The sequence below is a fragment of the Anser brachyrhynchus genome (assembly GCF_964034855.1).
Source record: "Anser brachyrhynchus genome assembly, chromosome: 1".
Lineage (NCBI taxonomy): Eukaryota > Metazoa > Chordata > Aves > Anseriformes > Anatidae > Anser > Anser brachyrhynchus.
The window spans coordinates 14,943,069-14,961,915 of NC_137694.1; positions in this window are offsets into that span (position 1 = coordinate 14,943,069).

Here is an 18,847-nt window from a genome sequence, read left to right on the forward strand (position 1 = left end):
AACCCTGCAATAAGCGTCAGAAGGTGGATGATGCACAAATGAATCTGGACCCACTGACAAAGTTTTTGCGGACCATCAGGGCGTGGGTTGACGTTAACAAAATGGTGGCAATTTGGTGCAGACACCCACCAACGGCGCTGGCGCAAGGCATCAGAGTTGAGCCTGAGAAGAGCAATGTCCAGGCCACTGACAGATGCCCACCAACAACGTCAGTGAGGACCATCGAGGTGCGAAATAAGATGATTCATGTCCAGGTCATGAACAGACGCCCACTAATAAAAGAAAATGGGGGCAGACCATCAAGGGACAGCCTGAGAAGGATGGTGTTCAGCCGTGTTGGAGTTGAGGGGAATGACTGTGGACTTAACCACAGGTAGGAAGTGTAGGTACATTAGTGCAGCTGGCCCCTGCTTGCCTTTTGCTTGCCACCCATACAAGACCTGTGAACTTTCAAGTGTTGTTTGAGCCCTCCTTTCCTGTCCTGCGCTGAGCCCCCAGGCTATCTGAGAACCTCAAATGTAAGGTTTAAAAGAATAAAATTTGTTACTTCGTTAGTTAGAATTTACAGTTAGAATTACGGAATTAATTAGAATGTACAGCTTGACTTGATAAGGTATTTTATTGACTGATGTTGCAAAGGAATGACAGTAATTTGTGGTTCTGGTGCTGAAATCAATCCCTGTTAAAGTCAATGGAGTTGAACGGTGGGTGCAAATTATGGCACAAGACCACAGCAGAGCTGTGCAAGTCTCCTAGGGTCTCTCTCACAGGGATATTGCAATGGCACAACTAAAATGCACTTTGGTTTGGGCTGTGAAGGTCTGGTAGGACTGGACTCCAGTGGGCCAGTCTCTGTGGAGCTGACACTATTTTTTCTGTGTTTCACAGTGGTATTTTTAACACAGCCGGTGTAATGCCCTCACATCCTGTAAGCATCTGTCACAGTTCAGTGCTGTTTTCCCTGAGTTAAATGAGTAGCGGCTGAACCAGGAAAACATACCCGATGGGAGACTCTCTGTGATCCCTACTGTCTTTATAGTACGTGAATCCCACCAAAGCATACCAACAAAAACCTCCCAACAAATCTAAAAAAGTATTGCTGAGGGTTCAAGCCACCCTAATAGGCCTTGCTGCCTTGAATAGCCAGTTCCTTTAACTAGTTAACGAAGAATAGAAGAAAAGGGACAGGTCAAGATAAAAATGGAAGATCTATTTGGTCATTTTCTCCACTGCATCCTACATGTTCAAGAAAAACTGTTCCATATGTAAAGTGGCATTTAAAGCCTTTTTTCAGTCTAAATGAACCAAGCCATCCTCCCATCCACATCCAATGTATCTCAGTATTTGAATTTGTGTGTCTGTCTTCTTTCTTCCCCATCTTCTACTTAATCCCTGCAAGCAATGCATCTCCATAAAAATACATATAGGCATTTGTCTGATTCCTCTCCTTTTCTGCTTGTCAGTTGGTTAAAAGTATTGCATTTTTTAAAGCATTCTTCAGAAATGCTCTCAGCTCCTAACTGATTTTTTTCCCAAAGTATTTTCAGGTGTCACATACCAGCTATGGAAGTACTCTGAACTGTATAGAGTGTTCTAGCTATGGGCTCATTAATTCAAAACTGTAAAAGGCTCTTAATTTTTCACTCCATATAACTTATCTCTCCACTGGGGTTAAAAGTATTTTGGAACATTTTTGCTAGTGGTTTGCATTCCAAAGTGGTATCAAACATATTAAATATAGGTGGTGCTTCCATAAGGCTAATTTCATAAGCTGAAACCAATTCTGAATCAAATCTCTGCAAGGATGAATTTAAGCAGGTAAACCGTAAAACTGTTGAAAAGCAATGAAAAAGTCCACTACAGAAAAAGAACCTACCCCCCACATTTCTCTGTACGTTTCCAAAGGGCAAGGAAGGCCCAGAGATGTGGTGGCTCCTCTGGAGGATGCTCCAGAGCAGAAGTTTCTCATAGCTGCTCTTGACTCTCAGGCACTGCGATTTCCACGTGGGATCACAATCTACACGTGAATCCTGTAGCTTAGTTTTCATAGCTCATCATTTTGTAGGTGTTAAGCAGGCAGCTGTGAGACAGTCTGTGCAGTATGCTGCTATGTGAAGCGTTCTGTGAACGCACCTCAGAAAGTCACCGCTGAAGATGGAGCTCTGGAACACAGCAATTAACTGTAAACGACAAAAATGTTGATGACTGCACATGTATTAAAATTTCTAAATTTCATTGCAGAGTTACAAATCTTCAGCCAGAAGAATGTTAGCTGCTGACTGGAGGATTTTGCCTGGGAGCGCTGGGTGGCTGCCGTCGTGCAGACAGAATCCTGTCGTACCATCTAGTGGCCTGCTGGGATAGCGCACACTGTGGAAATTGCCCTTCCTCTGAACGAAGCACTTCTTGTTGATATGTTTATTTTTTAATGATTAGAATTAAAATTGTGAATTTCTTAATTGTTAAAACTAAACTTGTGAAACTTTTAATTATTAAAATTACTTGTAGCATAAAATTACTTGTAGCCTGTAGCGTTGCATGGGGTTGTGGTGACCAAAGCGCAGGACCCAGCACTTAGCCATGTTGAACCTCATCCCATTGGCCTTTGCCCATCGATCCAACCTGTCTAGGTCCCTCTGCAGGGCCTTCATCCCTTCCGGCAGATCAATACTTCCCCCCAAATTGGTGTCATCTGCAAACATTCTGAGGGTGCACGCAATTCCCTCATCCAAATCATCAACAAAGATACTAAAGAGGATGGGCCCCAACACCGACCCCTGGGGAACAGCACTCATGACCGGTCGCCAGCTGGATTTCACTCCGTTCACCACCACTCACTGGGCCCGGCCATCCAGCCAGTTTTTAACCCAGCAAAGAGTGTACCTGCCCAAGCCGTGAGCCAGGCTGAGCTCGTGCTCGGCTTTAGCCTTCCTGATTTTTTTCTCTGCGTATGCTGGCAACTTCCTTGTACTCTCCCCGAGTTGCCTGTCCCTTCTTCCACCACACGTAAACTCTCTTTATCTCCTGGACACTCAGCAAAATTTCCCTCTTCAGCCACGCTGGTCTTCTTCCCCGCCAGCTCATTTACAGCACACAGGGACAGCCTGCTCCTGCGCTTTTAAGACTTCCTTCCTGAGCAGCATCCAGCCTTCCTGGACCCCTCTGCCCTTCAGCACTGACTCCCAAGGGACCCTTCCTACCAGTGTCCTGCACAGCTCAAAGTCTGCCCTCCGGAAGTCCAGGGTAGCAGTTTAACTGACGCGCCCCTCCTGACTTCACCAAGAACAGAGAACTCCACCATTTTGTGGTCACTCTGACCAAGGCAGCTCCCGACCAGCACATCTCCCACCAGTCCTTCTCTGGTAGGTAGTCCTTCTCAGCAAACCAGCTGAGTCAGGAAGCTGTTTTCCATGTACTCCAGGATCATCTCTATTGAGCCTCATTTCATCCCCATCCCCCTTCATACCTAGTTTAAAGCCCTCTCAGTGAGTCCTGCCAGCTCCTGGGCTAGGATCTGTTTCCCCCCTTGAAACAGGAGGGACCCATCTGCAGCCGTCAGGCAAGGTGAAAGGCAGGAGCAGAATGGAGCAAATACAACAGTAGCACAACCAATTTCAGCTCTGTCAGAATCCGCTCGGTTCCTTCAAGAGCAACAGAAGGAGCAAATGGAAGAGATGAAATGGGGAAGACTGTTTCTAAGATCTGTGGTAAGGATGAGCAAAACGATGCAGGGTGGACTCAGTATCTGCCTCCTCTGCCACGAAGGGGCCTCCTGTGATGTCAGCTGCCACCTACTCTCGTGCCACCTCAGTGTATGCTGGCACCCGCCCCATAAAAAGGGCTGCCCTGTAGCTGGCAACCTCTTGCCAAGGTCCTAGTGCCTGGAATTCAAGGAGACTTGGAGTAGACAGGGTGCAGGGAAATCAGGCAGGGACTGCCAGCCTTTGGGTGGTGCGCTGCAAAGGCCAAAGGATGGATGTAACGATCCGTCTGGGACAGAAGAGGAAATCCACACAAGAAATGGATGACCTCGACGGCCAACCCCCCTGTAAGCATCCAAGGCTGGATGAAATGGTGTGGCTCAGGAGGAAGAGGGAGTCCACCCAAGAAGTGGATGACCTCCGTGGCCAATCACCCTGTAAAGTGTCAGAAGATGGATGAAATTGTGCTACTAGGGACAAAGAGGAAATCCACCCAAGAAATAGATGCCCTCAACGGTCAACCCCCCAGAAGGTGTCCATAGATGGATGATGGGGAAACGATGGTTGGGAACCCACTGAAAACATGGGAGCAGACCATCGGGGGCTCGGCTGAGGAGAACAACATCCAGGACTTGGGCAGACGCCCACCAACAAAGTTGGTGCAGACCACGCCCCCCAAGAAATGGATTGATGGATTCTCCCCCTCCTAATTCACTGACCTTGGTGACTGCAGGGCAGTTTACCACTCTTCACTCTCCCAGCTGCTGTTGCCCAGCAGGTTTTTTATTTTTATTTTTAATTGTATTTTTATTTTTATTTTGTAAAATTTATTTTTATTTATGTTTTATGTTTTATTTTTTACGTTTTATTTTTTATTTTTTTCTTTTTATTTTTTATTTTTTATTTTTCATTTTATTTTTTTCTTTCTTAAATCTGCTCTCCCAGAGGTCCAACCAGCATTGCTCATGGCTTGACTCTGGCCAGCAGCGGGTCTCTTTGGAGCCAGCTGGAACTGGCCCTTATCTAACATGGGGCAGCTTCTGGACTCTTCTCACAGAGGCCACCCCGGCAGCCCCCTGCTACCAAAACCTTGCCACGGAAACGCAATACAGCTCCTTTCTGAACCCTGCCACAGATATCACAGGAAACACCACATCAGAATGTAACAGCCTCAACCCTGGTTCTCCACATCAAAAAGTAGAGCGGGGGAATTGCCCTTCTAATCTTTTTCTATTTTCATTGAAAATATTCAATGAAACTGGGTCTAATAAAATCCTGTGCAAACTTCTCCATAACTTAATCCATTTTGATTCATTAGGGCATGTGTTTATTTTCATGTTATGCCATGAACTTCCTAATAAAGATCATTCAAACTATTTTTTAATTGCAGAAATCCAGAACGTATTGCATGAAGTTCTTGAAATCAAAATACGTTGCGAGTATTGCTCATACATCCACTGATTTTAAGCATAACCGCTTAAAAGTAAACAAGATCGCAAGACTTGTGCATTGTAAGCCCAGGTTTCCGACTGTTCATGGGCCTATTATTACCTAAATGTTTGACAAAAGCTAATTAAGTTCCCAAATTCTGCCAGGTCTGGTTTTATCACCAAACGGAGATATCTAATTAGCATAGAACAGGATGGGCCTGATGAGGCCTCCTGAGGGAGCACTGAGGGACCGAGCCCAAGCGGTCTCTCTCCGCTTCTCTCCTGGGCCTCACATTCTTCTCTGAGCAGCAGAAAGGGGCAGTGGTGGTGGAGCTGCCTCTGCCTTCAGCCGTGCCTCCGATCACTGAAGACAGGAGGAGCTGAAGACAGCAAGGGCCCATCAGTCATCTTGGCCTCTGACCGCAGACCCAGTCCCACAGGCCGCCCTGGCCTTGGCGTCCCTGTGGTGGGCTCACGCAACAGCCCTGTGCAGTGGCTCCCATGAAGCTGGGCCCTTCAAGTGTCTCCCTGGCACTCGGGGAGCGAGAAGCTCGGCGAGTAATTGCCAGCACCAGGGCAACCATTTTAATGAGGTGTGAGGAAAGAGGGGAAGCCTCTTTAAACGTCATGTCACCTCTCTATGAGGTCATCTTGCCCCCACCTTAATAAAGGGGCTGCCAAAGTGCCAGCAACTAGTCCAGAAGCTTCCTGCACCTGGAGTGCCACAGAGAGACTCGAAGGGCATTTGGACAGTGACCTATGCAGGGCAATCAGGCAGGGACTGCCAGCCTTTGGTGGCTTTGGGCAGTGCGCTGCAGAGCCCAAAGGATGAATCCAATGATCCGTCTGGGACGGAAGAGGAAATACACGGAAAAAATGAAAGACCTCAACAACCAACCCCCTCGTAAGCGTCCCAGGCTGGATGAGATGGAGCGGCTGAAAAGGAAGAGGAAATACCCGGAAGAAATGGATGACCTTGATGGCCAGCCCCCCAGAAAGCGTCCAAGGCTGGAAGAAATGGTGCGGCTGGGGAGGAAAAGGAAATACACAGCAGAAATGGATGACCTTGACAACCAACCCTCCAATAAGCATCAAAAGGTGGATGATGCACAAATGAATCTGGACCCACTGACAAAGTTTTTGCGGACCATCAGGGCGTGGGTTGACGTTAACAAAATGGTGGCAATTTGGTACAGACACCCACCAACGGCACTGGCGCAAGGCATCAGAGTTGAGCCTGAGAAGAGCAATGTCCAGGCCACTGACAGATGCCCACCAACAACGTCAGTGAGGACCATCGAGGTGCGAAATAAGATGATTCATGTCCAGGTCATGAACAGACGCCCACTAATAAAAGAAAATGGGGGCACACCATCAAGGGACAGCCTGAGAAGGATGGTGTTCAGCCGTGTTGGAGTTGAGGGGAATGACTGTGGACTTAACCACAGGTAGGAAGTGTAGGTACATTAGTGCAGCTGGCCCCTGCTTGCCTTTCGCTTGCCACCCATACAAGACCAGTGAACTTTCAAGTGTTGTTTGAGCCCTCCTTTCCTGTCCTGCGCTGAGCCCCCAGGCTATCTGAGAACCTCAAATGTAAGGTTTAAAAGAATAAAATTTGTTACTTCGTTAGTTAGAATTTACAGTCAGAATTACGGAATTAATTAGAATGTACAGCTTGACTTGATAAGGTATTTTATTGACTGATGTTGCAAAGGAATGACAGTAATTTGTGGTTCTGGTGCTGAAATCAATCCCTGTTAAAGTCAATGGAGTTGAACGGTGGGTGCAAATTATGGCACAAGACCACAGCAGAGCTGTGCAAGTCTCCTAGGGTCTCTCTCACAGGGATATTGCAATGGCACAACTAAAATGCACTTTGGTTTGGGCTGTGAAGGTCTGGTAGGACTGGACTCCAGTGGGCCAGTCTCTGTGGAGCTGACACTATTTTTTCTGTGTTTCACAGTGGTATTTTTAACACAGCCAGCGTAATGCCCTCACATCCTGTAAGCATCTGTCACAGTTCAGTGCTGTTTTCCCTGAGTTAAATGAGTAGCGGCTGAACCAGGAAAACATACCCGATGGGAGACTCTCTGTGATCCCTACTGTCTTTATAGTACGAGAATCCCACCAAAGCATACCAACAAAAACCTCCCAACAAATCCAAAAAAGTATTGCTGAAGGTTCAAGCCACCCTAATAGGCCTTGCTGCCTTGAATAGCCAGTTCCTTTAACTAGTTAACGAAGAATAGAAGAAAAGGGACAGGTCAAGATAAAAATGGAAGATCTATTTGGTCATTTTCTCCACTGCATCCTACATGTTCAAGAAAAACTGTTCCATATGTAAAGTGGCATTTAAAGCCTTTTTTCAGTCTAAATGAACCAAGCCATCCTCCCATCCACATCCAATGTATCTCAGTATTTGAATTTGTGTGTCTGTCTTCTTTCTTCCCCATCTTCTACTTAATCCCTGCAAGCAATGCATCTCCATAAAAATACGTATAGGCATTTGTCTGATTCCTCTCCTTTTCTGCTTGTCAGTTGGTTAAAAGTATTGCATTTTTTAAAGCATTCTTCAGAAATGCTCCCAACTCCTAACTGATTTTTTTCCCAAAGTATTTTCAGGTGTCACATACCAGCTATGGAAGTACTCTGAACTGTATAGAGTGTTCTAGCTATGGGCTCATTAATTCAAAATTGTAAAAGGCTCTTAATTTTTCACTCCATATAACTTATCTCTCCACTGGGGTTAAAAGTATTTTGGAACATTTTTGCTAGTGGTTTGCATTCCAAAGTGGTATCAAACATATTAAATATAGGTGGTGCTTCCATAAGGCTAATTTCATAAGCTGAAACCAATTCTGAATCAAATCTCTGCAAGGATGAATTTAAGCAGGTAAACCGTAAAACTGTTGAAAAGCAATGAAAAAGTCCACTACAGAAAAAGAACCTACCCCCCACATTTCTCTGTACGTTTCCAAAGGGCAAGGAAGGCCCAGAGATGTGGTGGCTCCTCTGGAGGATGCTCCAGAGCAGAAGTTTCTCATAGCTGCTCTTGACTCTCAGGCACTGCGATTTCCACGTGGGATCACAATCTACACGTGAATCCTGTAGCTTAATTTTCATAGCTCATCATTTTGTAGGTGTTAGGCAGGCAGCTGTGAGACAGTCTGTGCAGTATGCTGCTATGTGAAGCGTTCTGTGAACGCACCTCAGAAAGTCACCGCTGAAGATGGAGCTCTGGAACATAGCAATTAACTGTAAACGACAAAAATGTTGATGAATGCACATGTATTAAAATTTCTAAATTTCATTGCAGAGTTACAAATCTTCAGCCAGAAGAATGTTAGCTGCTGACTGGAGGATTTTGCCTGGGAGCGCTGGGTGGCTGCCGTCGTGCAGACAGAATCCTGTCGTACCATCTAGTGGCCTGCTGGGATAGCGCACACTGTGGAAATTGCCCTTCCTCTGAACGAAGCACTTCTTGTTGATATGTTTATTTTTTAATGATTAGAATTAAAATTGTGATTTTCTCAATTGTTAAAATTAAACTTGTGAAACTTTTAATTATTGAAATTACTTGTAGCATAAAATTACTTGTAGCCTGTAGCGTTGCATGGGGTTGTGGTGACCAAAGCGCAGGACCCAGCACTTAGCCATGTTGAACCTCATCCCATTGGCCTCTGCCCATCGATCCAACCTGTCTAGGTCCCTCTGCAGGGCCTTCACCCCTTCCGGCAGATCAATACTTCCCCCCCAATTGGTGTCATCTGCAAACATTCTGAGGGTGCACGCAATTCCCTCATCCAAATCATCAACAAAGATATTAAAGAGGATGGGCCCCAACACCGACCCCTGGGGAACAGCACTCATGACCAGTCGCCAGCTGGATTTCACTCCGTTCACCACCACTCACTGGGCCCGGCCATCCAGCCAGTTTTTAACCCAGCAAAGAGTGTACCTGTCCAAGCCGTGGGCCAGGCTGAGCTCGTGCTCGGCTTTAGCCTTCCTGATTTTTTTCTCTGCGTATGCTGGCAACTTCCTTGTACTCTCCCCGAGTTGCCTGTCCCTTCTTCCACCAGACGTAAACTCTCTTTTTCTCCTGGACACTCAGTAAAATTTCCCTCTTCAGCCACGCTGGTCTTCTTCCCCGCCAGCTCATTTACAGCACACAGGGACAGCCTGGTCCTGTGCTTTTAAGACTTCCTTCCTGAGCAGCATCCAGCCTTCCTGGACCCCTCTGCCCTTCAGCACTGACTCCCAAGGGACCCTTCCTACCAGTGTCCTGCACAGCTCAAAGTCTGCCCTCCGGAAGTCCAGGGTAGCAGTTTAACTGACGCGCCCCTCCTGACTTCACCAAGAACAGAGAACTCCACCATTTTGTGGTCACTCTGACCAAGGTAGCTCCCGACCAGCACATCTCCCACCAGTCCTTCTCTGGTAGGTAGTCCTTCTCAGCAAACCAGCTGAGTCAGGAAGCTGTTTTCCATGTACTCCAGGATCATAGAATCATAGAATCATAGAATATCCTGAGTTGGAAGGGACCCTTAAGGATCATCAAGTCCAACTCTTGATACCGCACAGGTCTACCCAAAAGTTCAGACCATGTGACTAAGTGCACAGTCCAATCTCTTCTTAAATTCAGACAGGTTCGGTGCAGTGACCACTTCCCTGGGGAGCCTGTTCCAGTGTGCAACCACCCTCTCTGTGAAGAACCCCCTCCTGATGTCGAGCCTAAATTTCCCCTGCCTCAGCTTAACCCCGTTCCCGCGGGTCCTGTCACTGGTGTTAATGGAGAAAAGGTCTACTGCCTCTCGACAGCCCCTTACGAGGAAGTTGTAGACTGTGATGAGGTCTCCCCTCAGCCTCCTCTTCTCCAGGCTGAACAGGCCCAGTGACCTCAGCCGTTCCTCGTACGTCTTCCCCTCCAGGCCTTTCACCATCTTCGTAGCCCTCCTCTGTACACTCTCCAACAGTTTCATGTCCTTTTTATACTGTGGTGCCCAGAACTGCACACAGTACTCGAGGTGAGGCCGCACCAGCGCAGAGTAGAGCGGGACAATCACCTCCCTTGACCTACTAGCGCTGCCGTGCTTGATGCACCCCAGGACACGGTTGGCCCTCCTGGCCGCCAGGGCACACTGCTGGCTCATATTCAACTTGCTGTCTACCACGACCCCCAGATCCCTCTCTTCTAGGCTGCTCTCTAGCGTCTCATTGCCCAGTCTGTAAGTGCAGCCAGGATTTCCCCGTCCCAGGTGCAGGACCCGGCACTTGCTCTTGTTGAGCTTCATGCGGTTGGTGATCGCCCAGCTCTCCAACCTATCCAGATCCCTCTGCAAGGCCTTTCCACCCTCATTCGAGTCCACAACTCCTCCAAGTTTGGTGTCATCAGCAAACTTGCTCAAAATACCTTCTATTCCTACATCCAGATCGTTTATAAAAATATTGAAAAGTACCGGCCCTAAAATGGAGCCTTGAGGGACCCCACTGGTGACCGCCCGCCAGCCTGACGCAGCCCCATTTACCATAACCCTTTGGGCCCTGCCCGTTAGCCAATTGCTCACCCATCGTATGATGTTTTTATTTAGCTGTATGGTGGACATTTTGTCCAGTAGGATCCTATGGGAAACCGTGTCAAAAGCCTTGCTGAAGTCCAAAAAAATCACATCAGCTGGTTTCCCTTGGTCCATCATACGGGTGATCTTATCATAAAAGGAAATCAGGTTAGTTAGGCAGGAGGATCATCTCTATTGAGCCTCATTTCATCCCCATCCCCCTTCATACCTAGTTTAAAGCCCTCTCAATGAGTCCTGCCAGCTCCTGGGCTAGGATCTGTTTCCCCCCTTGAAACAGGAGGGACCCATCTGCAGCCGTCAGGCAAGGTGAAAGGCAGGAGCAGAATGGAGCAAATACAACAGTAGCACAACCAATTTCAGCTCTGTCAGAATCCGCTCAGTTCCTTCAAGAGCAACAGAAGGAGCAAATGGAAGAGATGAAATGGGGAAGACTGTTTCTAAGATCTGTGGTAAGGATGAGCAAAACGATGCAGGGTGGACTCAGTATCTGCCTCCTCTGCCACGAAGGGGCCTCCTGTGATGTCAGCTGCCACCTACTCTCGTGCCACCTCAGTGTATGCTGGCACCCGCCCCATAAAAAGGGCTGCCCTGTAGCTGGCAACCTCTTGCCAAGTTCCTAGTGCCTGGAATTCAAGGAGACTTGGAGTAGACAGGGTGCAGGGAAATCAGGCAGGGACTGCCAGCCTTTGGGTGGTGCGCTGCAAAGGCCAAAGGATGGATGTAACGATCCGTCTGGGACAGAAGAGGAAATCCACACAAGAAATGGATGACCTCGACGGCCAACCCCCCTGTAAGCATCCAAGGCTGGATGAAATGGTGTGGCTCAGGAGGAAGAGGGAGTCCACCCAAGAAGTGGATGACCTCCGTGGCCAATCACCCTGTAAAGTGTCAGAAGATGGATGAAATTGTGCTACTAGGGACAAAGAGGAAATCCACCCAAGAAATAGATGCCCTCAACGGTCAACCCCCCAGAAGGTGTCCATAGATGGATGATGGGGAAACGATGGTTGGGAACCCACTGAAAACATGGGAGCAGACCATCGGGGGCTCGGCTGAGGAGAACAACATCCAGGACTTGGGCAGACGCCCACCAACAAAGTTGGTGCAGACCACGCCCCCCAAGAAATGGATTGATGGATTCTCCCCCTCCTTATTCATTGACCTTGGTGACTGCAGGGCAGTTTACCACTCTTCACTCTCCCAGCTGCTGTTGCCCAGCAGGTTTTTTATTTTTATTTTTAATTGTATTTTTATTTTTTAATTTTAATTTTAATTTTAATTTTAATTTTTATTTTTATTTTTATTTAATTTTTTTCTTTCTTAAATCTGCTCTCCCAGAGGTCCAACCAGCATTGCTCATGGCTTGACTCTGGCCAGCAGCGGGTCTCTTTGGAGCCAGCTGGCACTGGCCCTTATCTAACATGGGGCAGCTTCTGGACTCTTCTCACAGAGGCCACCCCGGCAGCCCCCTGCTACCAAAACCTTGCCACGGAAACGCAATACAGCTCCTTTCTGAACCCTGCCACAGATATCACAGGAAACACCACATCAGAATGTAACAGCCTCAACCCTGGTTCTCCACATCAAAATGCAGAGCGGGGAAATTGCCCTTCTAATCTTTTTCTATTTTCATTGAAAATATTCAATGAAACTGGGTCTAATAAAATCCTGTGCAAACTTCTCCATAACTTAATCCATTTTGATTCATTAGGGCATGTGTTTATTTTCATGTTATGCCATGAACTTCCTAATAAAGATCATTCAAACTATTTTTTAATTGCAGAAATCCAGAACGTATTGCGTGAAGTTCTTGAAATCAAAATACGTTGCGAGTATTGCTCATACATCCACTGATTTTAAGCATAACCGCTTAAAAGTAAACAAGATCGCAAGACTTGTGCATTGTAAGCCCAGGTTTCCGACTGTTCATAGGCCTATTATTACCTAAATGTTTGACAAAAATTAATTAAGTTCCCAAATTCTGCCAGGTCTGGTTTTATCACCAAACGGAGATATCTAATTAGCACAGAACAGGATGGGCCTGATGAGGCCTCCTGAGGGAGCACTGAGGGACCGAGCCCAAGCGGTCTCTCTCCGCTTCTCTCCTGGGCCTCACATTCTTCTCTGAGCAGCAGAAAGGGGCAGTGGTGGTGGAGCTGCCTCTGCCTTCAGCCGTGCCTCCGATCACTGAAGACAGGAGGAGCTGAAGACAGCAAGGGCCCATCAGTCATCTTGGCCTCTGACCGCAGACCCAGTCCCACAGGCCGCCCTGGCCTTGGCGTCCCTGTGGTGGGCTCACGCAACAGCCCTGTGCAGTGGCTCCCATGAAGCTGGGCCCTTCAAGTGTCTCCCTGGCACTCGGGGAGCGCGAAGCTCGGCGAGTAATTGCCAGCACCAGGGCAACCATTTTAATGAGGTGTGAGGAAAGAGGGGAAGCCTCTTTAAACGTCATGTCACCTCTCTATGAGGTCATCTTGCCCCCACCTTAATAAAGGGGCTGCCAAAGTGCCAGCAACTAGTCCAGAAGCTTCCTGCACCTGGAGTGCACGGAGAGACTCGAAGGGCATTTGGACAGTGACCTATGCAGGGCAATCAGGCACGGACTGCCAGCCTTTGGTGGCTTTGGGCAGTGCGCTGCAGAGCCCAGAGGATGAATCCAATGATCCGTCTGGGACGGAAAAGGAAATATACAGAAAAAAAGAAAGATCTCAACAACCAACCCCCTCGTAAGCGTCCCAGGCTGGATGAGATGGAGCGGCTGAAAAGGAAGAGGAAATATACAGAAGAAATGGACGACCTTGATGGCCAACCCCCCAGAAAGCATCCAAGGCTGGAAGAAATGGTGCGGCTGGGGAGGAAAAGGAAATACACAGCAGAAATGGATGACCTTGACAACCAACCCTCCAATAAGCGTCAGAAGGTGGATGATGCACAAATGAAACTGGACCCACTGACAAAGTTTTTGCGGACCATCAGGGCGTGGGTTGACGTTAACAAAATGGTGGCAATTTGGTGCAGACACCCATCAACGGCACTGGCGCAAGGCATCAGAGTTGAGCCTGAGAAGAGCAATGTCCAGGCCACTGACAGATGCCCACCAACAACGTCAGTGAGGACCATCGAGGTGCGAAATAAGATGATTCATGTCCAGGTCATGAACAGACGCCCACTAATAAAAGAAAATGGGGGCAGACCATCAAGGGACAGCCTGAGAAGGATGGTGTTCAGCCATGTTGGAGTTGAGGGGAATGACTGTGGACTTAACCACAGGTAGGAAGTGTAGGTACATTAGTGCAGCTGGCCCCTGCTTGCCTTTTGCTTGCCACCCATACAAGACCTGTGAACTTTCAAGTGTTGTTTGAGCCCTCCTTTCCTGTCCTGCGCTGAGCCCCCAGTCTATCTGAGAACCTCAAATGTAAGGTTTAAAAGAATAAAATTTGTTACTTCGTTAGTTAGAATTTACAGTTAGAATTACGGAATTAATTAGAATGTACAGCTTGACTTGATAAGGTATTTTATTGACTGATGTTGCAAAGGAATGACAGTAATTTGTGGTTCTGGTGCTGAAATCAATCCCTGTTAAAGTCAATGGAGTTGAACGGTGGGTGCAAATTATGGCACAAGACCACAGCAGAGCTGTGCAAGTCTCCTAGGGTCTCTCTCACAAGGATATTGCAATGGCACAACTAAAATGCACTTTGGTTTGGGCTGTGAAGGTCTGGTAGGACTGGACTCCAGTGGGCCAGTCTCTGTGGAGCTGACACTATTTTTTCTGTGTTACACAGATGGTAATACAGTGGTATTTTTAACACAGCCGGTGTAATGCCCTCACATCCTGTAAGCATCTGTCACAGTTCAGTGCTGTTTTCCCTGAGTTAAATGAGTAGCGGCTGAACCAGGAAAACATACCCGATGGGAGACTCTCTATGATGCCTACTGTCTTTATAGTACGTGAATCCCACCAAAGCATACCAACAAAAACCTCCCAACAAATCTAAAAAAGTATTGCTGAAGGTTCAAGCCACCCTAATAGGCCTTGCTGCCTTGAATAGCCAGTTCCTTTAACTAGTTAACGAAGAATAGAAGAAAAGGGACAGGTCAAGATAAAAATGGAAGATCTATTTGGTCATTTTCTCCACTGCATCCTACATGTTCAAGAAAAACTGTTCCATATGTAAAGTGGCATTTAAAGCCTTTTTTCAGTCTAAATGAACCAAGCCATCCTCCCATCCACATCCAATGTATCTCAGTATTTGAATTTGTGTGTCTGTCTTCTTTCTTCCCCATCTTCTACTTAATCCCTGCAAGCAATGCATCTCCATAAAAATACATATAGGCATTTGTCTGATTCCTCTCCTTTTCTGCTTGTCAGTTGGTTAAAAGTATTGCATTTTTTAAAGCATTCTTCAGAAATGCTCTCAGCTCCTAACTGACTTTTTTCCCAAAGTATTTTCAGGTGTCACATACCAGCTATGGAAGTACTCTGAACTGTATAGAGTGTTCTAGCTATGGGCTCATTAATTCAAAATTGTAAAAGGCTCTTAATTTTTCACTCCATATAACTTATCTCTCCACTGGGGTTAAAAGTATTTTGGAACATTTTTGCTAGTGGTTTGCATTCCAAAGTGGTATCAAACATATTAAATATAGGTGGTGCTTCCATAAGGCTAATTTCATAAGCTGAAACAAACTCTGAATCAAATCTCTGCAAGGATGAATTTAAGCAGGTAAACCGTAAAACTGTTGAAAAGCAATGAAAAAGTCCACTACAGAAAAAGAACCTACCCCCCACATTTCTCTGTACGTTTCCAAAGGGCAAGGAAGGCCCAGAGATGTGGTGGCTCCTCTAGGGGAAGCTCCAGAGCAGACGTTTCTCATAGCTGCTCTTGACTCTCAGGCACTGCGATTTCCACGTGGGATCACAATCTACACGTGAATCCTGTAGCTTAGTTTTCATAGCTCATCATTTTGTAGGTGTTAAGCAGGCAGCTGTGAGACAGTCTGTGCAGTATGCTGCTATGTGAAGCGTTCTGTGAACGCACCTCAGAAAGTCACCGCTGAAGATGGAGCTCTGGAACATAGCAATTAACTGTAAACGACAAAAATGTTGATGAATGCACATGTATTAAAATTTCTAAATTTCATTGCAGAGTTACAAATCTTCAGCCAGAAGAATGTTAGCTGCTGACTGGAGGATTTTGCCTGGGAGCGCTGGGTGGCTGCCGTCGTGCAGACAGAATCCTGTCGTACCATCTAGTGGCCTGCTGGGATAGCGCACACTGTGGAAATTGCCCTTCCTCTGAACGAAGCACTTCTTGTTGATATGTTTATTTTTTAATGATTAGAATTAAAATTGTGATTTTCTCAATTGTTAAAATTAAACTTGTGAAACTTTTAATTATTGAAATTACTTGTACGTAAAATTACTTGTAGCCTGTAGCGTTGCATGGGGTTGTGGTGACCAAAGCGCAGGACCCAGCACTTAGCCATGTTGAACCTCATCCCATTGGCCTCTGCCCATCGATCCAACCTGTCTAGGTCCCTCTGCAGGGCCTTCACCCCTTCTGGCAGATCAATACTTCCCCCCAAATTGGTGTCATCTGCAAACATTCTGAGGGTGCACGCAATTCCCTCATCCAAATCATCAACAAAGATATTAAAGAGGATGGGCCCCAACACCGACCCCTGGGGAACAGCACTCATGACCGGTCGCCAGCTGGATTTCACTCCGTTCACCACCACTCACTGGGCCCGGCCATCCAGCCAGTTTTTAACCCAGCAAAGAGTGTACCTGTCCAAGCCATGGGCCAGGCTGAGCTCGTGCTCGGCTTTAGCCTTCCTGATTTTTTTCTCTGCGTATGCTGGCAACTTCCTTGTACTCTCCCCGAGTTGCCTGTCCCTTCTTCCACCAGACGTAAGCTCTCTTTTTCTCCTGGACACTCAGCAAAATTTCCCTCTTCAGCCACGCTGGTCTTCTTCCCCGCCAGCTCATTTACAGCACACAGGGACAGCCTGCTCCTGTGCTTTTAAGACTTCCTTCCTGAGCAGCATCCAGCCTTCCTGGACCCCTCTGCCCTTCAGCACTGACTCCCAAGGGACCCTTCCTACCAGTGTCCTGCACAGCTCAAAGTCTGCCCTCCGGAAGTCCAGGGTAGCAGTTTAACTGACGCGCCCCTCCTGACTTCACCAAGAACAGAGAACTCCACCATTTTGTGGTCACTCTGACCAAGGTAGCTCCCGACCAGCACATCTCCCACCAGTCCTTCTCTGGTAGGTAGTCCTTCTCAGCAAACCAGCTGAGTCAGGAAGCTGTTTTCCATGTACTCCAGGATCATCTCTATTGAGCCTCATTTCATCCCCATCCCCCTTCATACCTAGTTTAAAGCCCTCTCAGTGAGTCCTGCCAGCTCCTGGGCTAGGATCTGTTTCCCCCCTTGAAACAGGAGGGACCCATCTGCAGCCGTCAGGCAAGGTGAAAGGCAGGAGCAGAATGGAGCAAATACAACAGTAGCACAACCAATTTCAGCTCTGTCAGAATCCGCTCGGTTCCTTCAAGAGCAACAGAAGGAGCAAATGGAAGAGATGAAATGGGGAAGACTGTTTCTAAGATCTGTGGTAAGGATGAGCAAAACGATGCAGGGTGGACTCAGTATCTGCCTCCTCTGCCACGAAGGGGCCTCCTGTGATGTCAGCTGCCACCTACTCTCGTGCCACCTCAGTGTATGCTGGCACCCGCCCCATAAAAAGGGCTGCCCTGTAGCTGGCAACCTCTTGCCAAGTTCCTAGTGCCTGGAATTCAAGGAGACTTGGAGTAGACAGGGTGCAGGGAAATCAGGCAGGGACTGCCAGCCTTTGGGTGGTGCGCTGCAAAGGCCAAAGGATGGATGTAACGATCTGTCTGGGACAGAAGAGGAAATCCACACAAGAAATGGATGACCTCGACGGCCAACCCCCCTGTAAGCATCCAAGGCTGGATGAAATGGTGTGGCTCAGGAGGAAGAGGGAGTCCACCCAAGAAGTGGATGACCTCCGTGGCCAATCACCCTGTAAAGTGTCAGAAGATGGATGAAATTGTGCTACTAGGGACAAAGAGGAAATCCACCCAAGAAATAGATGCCCTCAACGGTCAACCCCCCAGAAGGTGTCCATAGATGGATGATGGGGAAACGATGGTTGGGAACCCACTGAAAACATGGGAGCAGACCATCGGGGGCTCGGCTGAGGAGAACAACATCCAGGACTTGGGCAGACGCCCACCAACAAAGTTGGTGCAGACCATGCCCCCCAAGAAATGGATTGATGGATTCTCCCCCTCCTTATTCACTGACCTTGGTGACTGCAGGGCAGTTTACCACTCCTCACTCTCCCAGCTGCTGTTGCCCAGCAGGATTTTTATTTTTATTTTTATTTTTTTTTTATTTTTTGTTTTATTTTTTTATTTTTTTATTTTATTTTTTTCTTTCTTAAATCTGCTCTCCCAGAGGTCCAACCAGCATTGCTCATGGCTTGACTCTGGCCAGCAGCGGGTCTCTTTGGAGCCAGCTGGAACTGGCCCTTATCTAACATGGGGCAGCTTCTGGACTCTTCTCACAGAGGCCACCCCGGCAGCCCCCTGCTACCAAAACCTTGCCACGGAAACGCAATACAGCTCCTTTCTGAACCCTGCCACAGATATCACAGGAAACACCACATCAGAATGTAACAGCCTCAACCCCTTCCTCTGAATTGCCCTTCCTCTGAATGAAGCAGTTATCGTTGATATGTTTATTTTTTAATGATTAGAATTAAAATTGTGAATTTCTTAATTGTTAAAATTAAACTTTTGAAACTTTTAATTATGAAAATTACTTGTGAAACCCAATAGAAAGGAGTTTACTGTGAATTTCTTGGGTGAAGGGACGATATTAGGAATGCCATAGGTGCTGATTTAAAGCAGAAAGCGTGGAAAAAAGGAGGTAGAACATATTCTGCTTCATGCAGACCAGTGTGGTCAGCCAGATAAGCTTGGTGTGGGCATCAGAAGCTTCGCTTGATATACATTACTCTCGCTAAAGCCTAAGACTCAATACTGTAGTGGGTTTACCTGGCAAGGTTTTGGTAGCAGGGGGCCATAGGGGTGGCTTCTGTGAGAAGAGTCTAG